Here is a 9,925-nt window from a genome sequence, read left to right as displayed (position 1 = left end):
TACCCCTGCTTACCCTACTATTAGGCTAGACACATGCTTGCTGCTATATTTCATTGCTTATTACTTCTACTATGCTTGTACTACAGTGATGCGTGGTGGAAACTGGTGTTATCTGGACTATGGGGAGAGTGCTGTGTGTGTGCCTTGGATGCGTGGAGGATAAGGGTTGTGTCGACCAAGTTGGAGTATACGATGAGCCTGGGGCAAGTCTGGCCATGGGGTGCTACCTGGGCACCCCTGGAAATGGATACCTGTGGTGGGTAAATGGTATATAAGGTGGTCCTGGGTGTGAACCTATGATGGGAGGAGCCTGGGATGGAGGTGCTGTGGTGGCACGGTAAATGGAAACCCTGATGAAGACATTCTGGCTTGGTCATCCCTAAGGACTTACTAGTACTCAGATTCACTGGGAAGCCTTACGAACCACTCGCCCTATATAGTGCGGGATGACCGGACTACTTGGTAGGATATTGCCACTACTGCTAGATTGATAGCGGAAAGTGCGAGGGAGGTACGGGGCGCGGAGGATTCCCCCACACCCTTCCGAGACTTCATGGAGACCTTGCGGACCTGGCTCATGACTCACAGTTTCAACCACCCCAGACTAGACTTGGGGTGTACCAGTGCTGAATGGTAGAGTGGCATTATCCTAGGCTAGCAAGTGGCCGGAATCAGCCCAGTTGACGACGGTCAGCGAAGAAGGCAGATCTTGTGGTTATGTAAAACCTCTGCAGAGTGTATGGTTGATCGATCGATACATATGCCGACTTGTCGGCTATGGACGTTTCCTGGGTTTTGCTTAAACTAGATAGTGAGATGAGTCCTTCTCTTCTTCCCCTGTGAGAGAGTGTCGGTCGTAGCCAGGGGCTACGGGCCTTGAGACAGTGCCGAGAGGGAGTTGGCCTGTCGACTGAGCGATGGTATGGTTGTGATTTGGTGATGGTGTGGAGACGGTGGTATATCGATCCTAGGATCGAAACCTAGCTCTGGAAAGGGAATGGGGTGGAATGTGTGTGGGAATGGTGTTAAAACTTGACCAACTATTATTATATACTTGATATGCTATTGCATAGGAAACCCTAGCCTTATAGGTTCCTTTTGATTATATCCATCTTGCATCCAATTTCCACAAAGCGATGCTCATAGGGTGGGAGTGGCCAGTACAAATCGTACTAATAAATTTTGGCACACAGGTTCTGCTGAGAAGTATAGCTCCTAGGAGTTTGACAGTTGAGGGGTTCGTGCCTATGCTCGAGTTTGGTGATCTTATCTTCAAGCTATTCTGAATGAATGCTACTTTTGATTCCGCCAATGCGGCGATGTAATAAATTATGTAATTCCGCACTATTTGTACTCTGATATTATCGTTGTAAGGATGTGGTATTTGACTGGAAATTTGGGTAATATGATCTACAACGATCTTATTACACTTCGACTCTATGGATTTCCCTTCGTGGAAATCAAGGGCGTTTCACCAAGTGCATTGCTTGAGTGATTGCATCTAGAGGCACTTGGTATTCGTGTTGCGCTGCGGATTTCGCTTGTTACTCTTGGTGGTTGCCACCACCTAGACGGCTTGGTGCAGCGGTGGAGGATCGGCACGAGTTGGTGATTGTTCGTGGCCGTCTCCGGTGATTGTGAGGGGAGTTGTACCTTTCCTGGCGGAGTGCCAAAAGGTAACTCTAGTAAATTGCTCATGTCATTGAGTTACCTCACTTGTGGGTAGCTTCTTGCGGTGTCCAATCGTGTGGACAAGGTTTGTGAAACACCTCTTAGCCGCCGAACCACCATGTGTTGGTCGACACAACGGGGACTAGCGTGTTGGCAAGCACGTGAAACTCGGGAGAAAAATCGGTTGTCTCTTGTCATTTGCATTCTCTCGGTGATTGGCTTGATCTTCATCTTGTGATTGGTTCATTCCTCTACATGGCGGTATAACCATCCTACTCACTCGTTTATATTCTTGCAAACTAGTTGTAGCAAGCTCTTTAGTGTAATTAGATTTGAGAGCTTGCTTTGCTATTTGAGTTTGCTTAGTGGAGCTCTTTAGAGTAGAAAGATTGAGAGCTCTTAGTGAGTAGTATCATAGCAAGTTGTGTGTCTAGCTATCATTGCAACTAGAATTGATTGGATAGGTGGCTTGCAACCCTCGTAGAGCTAGAGCAAGTTTGCATTACGCTATTTGTCTTACTAATCAAATTGCTCTAGTTGATTTGTAGAATTTTAAATAGGCTATTCACCCCCCTCTAGCCATATTAGGACCTTTCAGGTGCCCTATACAGAAAAGACAGGGTCTCACAGAGTGGACCGAATGCTGGTCACGTGGTGACCGGACGCTGGGGTCCTACATCCGGTCAGTGGCGGTAGAGAGCGTGCAGGCGTCGGTCTTCGACCGGACGCTGGCACTGGAAGTGACCGGACGCTAGCAGGGTGGGTCCAGTCAGGCTAACATACGGTGACGTAGGTGACACAGAAAAGTTGGAGAAGGACCGGACGCTAACACTGTGTCTGATCGAGACCGACCGGACGCGTCCGGTCGCGACTGGTACCTTACTGGAAACGACCGGACGCTGGGGTTGCTGCGTCCGGCCAGTTTGTGCAGCTGCGTCCTATCATCACTTGACCGTTGAGATAGAGTGACTGAGGTTGAATGGAGACGACATGTGGTGAGCATCCGTTGACCGGACGCTGAGGTCCTGCGTCCGGTCGATACGACCGGAGCGTCCGGTCGTCCCGAGTTTTGCTCAGTGAAGGGGTAACGGCTAGTTTAGCCCGTGGGGCTATAAATAGAAGGTGGCCTCGGCCATGGCTGGTGATGATATTCAGTAAGTGGATTGAATGGATTTATGTCTTGTGAAAGTATTCAAACGAGTTAGTTTCAAGTTTGATTCATATTTGATGGAGTATAGCTCAAGTGATTGAAATCTGTCCTATATTGAAAATCTGTGTGAGCTGTGATCTTAGCCATGTTTAAGAAATCAAAACTTATTGGATTGGCATAAAAAATGGTGTACATGCTCTAGACTTATGGTAGAAGATGCTGTAAAATTTTCATGAGAATTGAATAAGAAATGCTTCAGTTTTGGAGTGGATCTTGTCAGCTATAGTGCAACAGTTTTCAGCATGTAGCAGTGGTGGAAGAATTGAAATCTGGTAGCAATATAAAAGTCAAATGAAGCTCAAATTTTTACAGCTGCTAGATAACTTAGTAAAGCACATCTCCACCAAATTTTGTGATATTTGGATTTCTACTTTGGGAGATATGCTTATTTCTTTAAAGGGTACAGAATCTGCCAGAAAAGTGACAAATATTGGATTGATCTAGAGTCACTTTGATTGAAAGGTCCTCAAATTGGTAACATGTTTATAAGTAATTGAGGCATATAAGTTTGGTTTTGAGAAGATCTAGAAGCATGACAAGCAAAGATTACAAGGCCATTTGATTGTGGAGTGTACTTTGCACACTTTTGGTACTCAAGATGAAGATCAAGATCAAACTCAAGTTGAAGATGAAATTTAAGTTCTAGATATGATTGGAGATCATTTGGTAGAAAGAAAATGACTTAAAGAAGGAATCGAGGTTACTCATCAAAGTTAAGTCCATAACTTGGATTAATCAATCAAGTTAATTCAAGTTAGTGTCAAGAATGGTTCTTTGGACAGAGGTCACTTCTCCCTAGTGTAGGGGCTTGCCGCCTATGTATAGGTGAACCAAGTGTGGTACTTGATTGATTAATCCAAGTTTGTGTAGCGTCCGGCCAGTTTGTGCAGCTGCGTCCGATCATCACTTGACCGTTGAGATAGAGTGACTGAGGTTGAATGGAGGCGACATGTGGCGAGCATCCGTTGACCGGACGCTGAGGTCCTGCGTCCGGTCGATACGATCGGAGCGTCCGGTCGTCCCGAGTTTTGCCCAGTGAAGGGGTAACGGCTAGTTTAGCCCGTGGGGCTATAAATAGAAGGTGGCCTCGGCCATGGCTGGTGCTAAGCACCTCGAGAGACTTTATGTCCATGCTTGAGAGTGCTTGGGAGCCCTCCATCTCACATATGCTTGATAGTGATCATCCGATTGTGTGAGAGAGCGATTCTACTGCGATTGCACCGTGAGGTTGCATCAAGTGGCACTAGGTGATCGAGTTGCAAGCCGGTGGTGCTTGTGCTCGCCCTGCGGGAGCCACGAAGAGCAACTCTAGTTGAGCGTGTCATTAAGCTACCCTCACTTTTGGGGTAGGTTCTTGCGGTGCCCGACGTGCGGGCTTGGCGGGTGATGCCAATTAGTCACCGAACCACCAAGTGAGCGGTCGACACAACGGGGACTAGCATGTTGGCAAGCACGTGAACCTCGGGAGAAAAATCACCGTGTCAACCTTGTTCTTCCTGTTGGTTTGCATCCTCGTTACACAAGCTTGTAATTACTTTCATATACATTGTGCTTGTGTAGTTGCTCTTGTATTTAGTTAAGCTTGTGTAGCTCACTAGTTACCTTCTTGCTTGTGTAGCATAGAAGTGGCTCCCTTGCGTGGCTAATTTGGTTTGTGTAACCTTGTTAGTCACATTGCTTAGTTTGTGTAGCTAAGTATTTGCGCTCTCTAATTTGACATTGGTTGCCTTGTTATTGAGCATTGCTAGTGAGCTTAGGTGGCTTTGTTCTCTTGCTTACTGGCTTGTGTAGGAGCTCCCTTGTTGCTTGAAGTACTAGTGGCATAGGTTTGTGTGACCTTGCTTCTAGAATTGGTTAGGTGAGCTCTAGCTAGCCCGACACCTTTGTTGCTTAATTAGTATCTTTGGAAGGTGCTAGATAATATAAATAAAGGGGTGTAGTCTTGGCTAGACCGATAGTTTTAATTCCACACTTGTTTCGGTTAGCCGACGCGATTAATTTTAGAAAAGACTATTCACCCCCCTCTAGTCTGTCATCTCGACCTTTCAAGTGGTATCAGAGCTAGGTCTCTCATTTGTGGTCTTCACCGACCCAAGAGGATGGCGTCTAGTGGGCTAGATGTTTGTGAGACACACATTTTTGATGGCACAAACTTTGCACTTTGGAAAAATCACATGCTTGATCATTTTCGTGCAAAGGGACCTAAGTTTTGGTGGATTGTCACTAGTGGTCTCACTCATGTCTTGGACCATAGAAATCTCACCAAAGCTCAAAGAGTTCTCTATAAACTTGATGCACATGCTTGTTGTTTTCTAATGGATGCATTGAGTTTTGATTTGATGAAACAAGTAAACTATATGGGAACCGCTCGTGAGATATGGGAGTCCATCAAGGACACCTTCGGTGATTCCTCCACATGGGATGATGGCAAATTCAAGAAGGAGGCGCATGAGTGTGTCGAGCATGATCACAATTTGGTGATTTGTGAAAGATTGCTCCACCTCATGGTCAAGTGATGATGATGATGATCGATTCACTACAAGTTCACTTGACAAGGTTGATGATGATGCCACAAGTGTTGCAAATGATGATGCTACCCCATGCACACTTGATGGTTATGATGATGGATCATGCTCGAATGACATTGCTACTACAAGCTCTCCTACTTCACCACATTGCTTCATGTCACAAGGTGACACCAAGGTATCAAATGATAATGTGGTTGATCATGTTGATTCATATGATGAGCTTGTTAGTAGACTTGCTAGCATGACCATGTCTTTAGAAAATGAGAAAGCTAAAACATTGAAATTGGAAAACAAAAACTCATTTCTAAAGAACTCTTGTGAAGAACATAAGAAATTACTTGATGCTTTCAAATCTTCACATGATGAGCTAAAATTGAATCATGAGACACTACTTGCATCTCATGATGAATTATTAGAACAACATGCTTCTCTCATTAAAGTGTTAACAAAGAAACTTAAAAATAGTGAGAGCTCATCACATGGATCAATTGATCAATCATAAATTGTTGCTAACCCTTGTGATGTAGGCAAGAAGCATGTATCCACCTCTTGTGACGATTTATTAGAAATGCCATGTTCTTCGCATATAGATGCTTGTTCTACTTCTATGTCTTGTGAGACTAACCTTTTGAAGGAGAACAATGAGCTCAATGAACAAGTGAAGAAATTGAGCAATAAGTTAGAGAGGTGCTACAACTCTTAAATCACCTTTGAGCATATGTTGAAGACTCAAAGAAACTTTGGTGACAAGAGTGGAGTCAGCTTCAAGACTAGCAAAGTCAATCATGAAGAAAGATGAAATGACATAAGTGGCATTGGCTTCAACAAGAGCAAGATCAAGGGCAAAAGATGGGGTAAGAGAAGATATGAAAGAGAGATGAAGAAGCAAGAACAAGAGAAGCTCTCTCATTTCATGTGCTTCAAGTGCCATGAGCTGGGACATCTTGCAAATGGTTGCCCCAATGAAGAAAAGCTCAAGTTGAAGAAAGAAGAAGAGAGGCTAAGGCATGTGAAGAGCTTCAAGTGCCGCACTTGGGGTCATCTTACCTCAATGTGCCCAACCAAGCAATTGGTGAAGCAGCAAGTGAAGCCCCAACCAAAGCCACAAGTTGAGCAAGAGAAGACACTCCTAGAGCAAATCAAGATCAACCATGAAGATGATGGTGATTTGATGATAAAGAAGAAGAAAACAAGAAGGGGTGGAAAGACAAGACATCCAATGCAAACTCAAGATGCCAAGATGATGAGCAAGAATGAAGATGAGAAGAAAGATTATGCTCACATCAAGTGCTTCAAGTATGGGAGTATGGGACACTTTGCCTCTAAGTGTCCTATCAAGCTTGAGAAGAAGGATCAAGCAATCTATGAGAGGCAAGGTAATGAGAAGCACCATATGAGCAAGGAAGAGAAGGCTCAATCAAAGAGAAAGTGCTACTCATGCCGGGAAAGGGGACACATGGCATATTCATGTCCCCTAGGTAACACTCCTAAGCCTATTTCAATTGATGATGATTCTATGCTTAGGAAGGATGGAAATGGTACCTCTATGGTTGCTATTGCAAAACATCCTGCTATTCATACTAAGGCTATGCCTAAGTATGTTGCTCCTAACTTGAGAGGACCCAAACTTGTTTGGGTACCATCAAAAAGTGGATGATAGATTATAGGTACCATCAGCATTGGAGACTTGATTCAATTGATTTCATATTGATCATCATATGTTGAGTCAAGATATGAAGCCTAGTGCGCATCCAAATTCAATGCCTAGTGAAAATTGAGTGAAGTCCAAGTGCTATCAACATACAAGTGCTATAATTCAAGTTATTGGTGATTCATTGGATATATTTGATGACTTGCAAATAATTGAGTTGAGGCTTGCTAGTTGGATGATCATGAGCTAACCAAGGTATATCTCTTGTTGATCATTTAATTTGGGTGCATATGAGTTGATTGAATTGGATAAATATGCAATGTTGCTTGCTATGAGATGATTGAATGTATAATTGATTAGTAGTCAAGTTTGGATTGATTTGTGTTAGATAAGTTTATAAGATGATATTCAGTAAGTGGATTGAATGGATTTATGTCTTGTGAAAGTATTCAAACGAGTTAGTTTTAAGTTTGATTCATATTTGATGGAGTATAGCTCAAGTGATTGAAATCTGTCCTATATTGAAAATCTGTGTGAGCTGTGATCTTAGCCATGTTTAAGAAATCAAAACTTATTGGATTGGCATAAAAAATGGTGTACATGCTCTAGACTTATGGTAGAAGATGCTGTAAAATTTTCATGAGAATTGAATAAGAAATGCTTCAGTTTTGGAGTGGATCTTGTCAGCTATAGTGCAACAGTTTTCAGCATGTAGCAGTGGTGGAAGAATTGAAATCTGGTAGCAATATAAAAGTCAAATGAAGCTCAAATTTTTACAGCTGCTAGATAACTTAGTAAAGCACATCTCCACCAAATTTTGTGATATTTGGATTTCTACTTTGGGAGATATGCTTATTTCTTTGAAGGGTACAGAATCTGCCAGAAAAGTGACAAATATTGGATTGATCTAGAGTCACTTTGATTGAAAGGTCCTCAAATTGGTAACATGTTTATAAGTAATTGAGGCATATAAGTTTGGTTTTGAGAAGATCTAGAAGCATGACAAGCAAAGATTACAAGGCCATTTGATTGTGGAGTGTACTTTGCACACTTTTGGTACTCAAGATGAAGATCAAGATCAAACTCAAGTTGAAGATGAAATTTAAGTTCTAGATATGATTGGAGATCATTTGGTAGAAAGAAAATGACTTAAAGAAGGAATCGAGGTTACTCATCAAAGTTAAGTCCATAACTTGGATTAATCAATCAAGTTAATTCAAGTTAGTGTCAAGAATGGTTCTTTGGACAGAGGTCACTTCTCCCTAGTGTAGGGGCTTGCCGCCTATGTATAGGTGAACCAAGTGTGGTACTTGAAAGGCTAACATGGAAGTGGTGATCCGAGGAACATTTGAGATGCTTAGTTGAAGCAAATCAAAAGGGTTGATCAAGAAAAGCATGCAACACCCAAAAGAGAGCTAGTCATGATATTTCAAGTGGTGTTCTCAAATTGATGCTCTCACGCAAGTAAAGATGAAAAGAAGAAGCAAGCCAACCACAACAAGAAAGTGCACTTGATCATAAGTGGTATTCATTTCATATGGGTGAAGAGTGAAATTTAAAATGGTGTCTATTGGTCTTCACCAAGCTTATAATTAGACTTCACATTGCTATTGGAGTAATGAATTGGAATCTATGTGACTATCCTCTACTCCAACATAGCAAAGGTATCATTGTAATGTGCATGATCATTTCATCCCTTACTAGTATGCGGTTAGTGCATATAGTACATACTTCATAGGATCATGCATAACAAATGAAATGTTTAAATTCGTAGCCTACCACTATTGCTTGAATGATTACTTGATCTAGTGGTTAGTATATGAATTTGTTCATGAGCTAGTAAACCCAAGTACTTGATTTAATTTGGATTGCCAACATGTGACAAGTACAACATTGGCAAGATAACCCTTGCAAGAGGTGTGAAGAAGCTTGTCATTGGTTCAAACCGGACTTGAAAGCTTAGGCAAATCAATTTAGTTCAAGTTAACCATAGAAGCTCATGATAGTGATAAGAGTACAAGCACAAGACAACAATGCAAATGGATATCTAGTTCGTTTGCTTCAAGTGGTATCTAGACTAAAGCATTTCATCAAGAATCTACAAATGATGTCTAGATCAACTCACAAGTGATATCCTATAAGTGGTACTCATAAAGATAACAAATGTTCAAGAAATGGTTTTTATTGATAAATCCAACAAGTGGTTCCATACTAGAAAATTCTTTCAAGTGATATCATATCTACACATGGTATCAATCATGTAAGACGATGGTTCTACAAGTGATCCTCAACTTTAAGTGATCATCAAATGAAGAATGCATCCTTCACCTACAAGAGATCAAGTGTATCAAATGGATGACGCATGCTATCACATAGGGGGAGGTGTCCCACAAATTGATCTCAAGATCAAAAATCTTATGTGCAGTATCTCAAGAAGTCCTACACAAGATACAAGTGGTACAAGTTACAAGTGGTATTTACAAATGGTGTCATTCCAACAATCAAGTGATGTCCATAAAAAATGCAAGATTCAAGCCTCAACCATCTACCCTAAATGCATACCTTTGCATCAATGAGAAGCACACCTTTTATGGAAATTGATGACAAAGGGGGGAGAGATTGTACAAAGATATGAAAGCTTTGAGATTGAGATTATACAAGGGGGAGAGATAAGATATAAAAGATAAAAGAAGTAGAGGTTGGACATGAACATGGACAAAGAGGGAGCAACATTGAAGAAAAGAGATGGATCAAAATTCTTGGACAAGAGAAGCACACAAGTAGGGGGAGCAAGCTCATGAACTTTGATTGATTGCATTTGATATGTGCATATTCATGTGCTTACTTGCATTGCATAAGCTTTCA

Source organism: Miscanthus floridulus, chromosome 9 (genome assembly GCF_019320115.1).
Source record: "Miscanthus floridulus cultivar M001 chromosome 9, ASM1932011v1, whole genome shotgun sequence".
In the NCBI taxonomy this organism is placed as follows: Eukaryota; Viridiplantae; Streptophyta; class Magnoliopsida; order Poales; family Poaceae; genus Miscanthus; species Miscanthus floridulus.
Note: the sequence above shows the minus strand (reverse complement) of the source record.